We start from the raw sequence: 1306 nt of genomic DNA on the forward strand, positions 1-1306 counted from the left end.
TGAATGTCCTTGAGTGGCCCAGCCAGAGCCCGGACTTGAACCCGATCTAACATCTCTGGAGAGACCTGAAAATAGCTGTATAGCAACGCTCCCCATCCAACCTGACAGAGCTTGAGAGGATCTGCAGAGAAGAATGGGAGAAACTCCCCAAATACAGGTGGGCCAAGCTTGTAGCATCAAACCCAAGAAGACTTGAGCCTGTAATCGCTGCCAAAGGTGCTTCAACAAAATACTGAGTAAAGGGTCTGAATACTTATGGAAATGTGATATGTCAGTTTTTATTTATATTTTTTATAAATTAGCAAAAATGTCTAAAAACCTGTTATTGCTATGTCATTATAGGGTATTGCGTGTAGATTGAGGATTTAAAATATATATATATTTTAGAATAAGGATATAACGTAACAAAATGTGGAAAAAGTAAAGGGGTCTGAATACTTTCTGAAGGCTCTGTATTTGATGAGTTTTAGAAAGGATCAGTGGTGTGAATTCCTGTAGATAGGTATTGGCACCTGGTGTCCATTGTTCAGATAATATTTACAGTTACATCTATTATTAGCACCATTTGTTAATAATTGTATTGTTTATAGTCAGAGGGGAAAAGGACCATTGTGCAGTGTGAAAATAATCCTACTATACACAAAACAGATAGCTATATCGTTACGCTAATATAGGACTAGTAAAGGCGCAGTGAACTACTTACAAAAGAAAAGACAAATAAAAAAAGATTCAGATTTTTCAGCGGGAGCTGCAGCACTCTCAGCAACCCTACTTCCCGCGGCAAAAATATGTAAGAAAAAAAAAAACTGAGATTTTGACAAGTAGCCCTTTCCTGCAGTCAACTAACAAAATATCTCTTTGGACTCATGGGTGGAATGTTAATTATATTTTTCTTGCTTTTTCAAAGATTATCTCAAATCTTTCTTTAACAAAGATTATTTAAAAAAATCCATTGTTTCTATGTCAAACAGTTTTGTAAAATGTTAGTCTTCTGTTATGTATATAAAGTGTAATACTGGGAAGCAAACTCAAAACGGAATACATTTTAAGTCTGTATCTGACATGGTACAGGTGTCTTCTTTCTTTAAAGCCCATAACCATGTGTGTGAGGTGTATACTTTTGTTTCAAATGAGATTTGTTTAAGGCGACCAAGAAACACTCTGTGTGACCCTGATTTAGCCCACTGCAGTAAAAGTGTAAGCCCTTTTATCAAAGGACCCAGAGGAACTCATGGATACCATTTTTATGTCTCTGTGTGTAGTTTTAAGGACGTTGAAGGTAGGTTCTGGAGCCCTTGTTAACTAA

The 1306-nt window shown here is 36.4% G+C and overlaps 1 protein-coding gene across 1 annotated transcript in view; it reads right to left on the bottom strand.

Moving 5' to 3' along the window:
* Positions 1-384: 384 nt before the first annotated feature.
* Positions 385-1306, bottom strand: part of LOC109885351 (actin filament-associated protein 1-like 1) — a 32480-nt gene continuing 31558 nt past the window's right edge. The window contains exon 17 of the mRNA XM_031797629.1: positions 385-1306. This exon is cut by the window's right edge and continues 373 nt beyond it. The gene's annotated coding sequence lies outside the window, so the exon portion shown is untranslated.

The sequence above is a fragment of the Oncorhynchus kisutch genome, linkage group LG19 (genome assembly GCF_002021735.2).
Source record: "Oncorhynchus kisutch isolate 150728-3 linkage group LG19, Okis_V2, whole genome shotgun sequence".
In the NCBI taxonomy this organism is placed as follows: domain Eukaryota; kingdom Metazoa; phylum Chordata; class Actinopteri; order Salmoniformes; family Salmonidae; genus Oncorhynchus; species Oncorhynchus kisutch.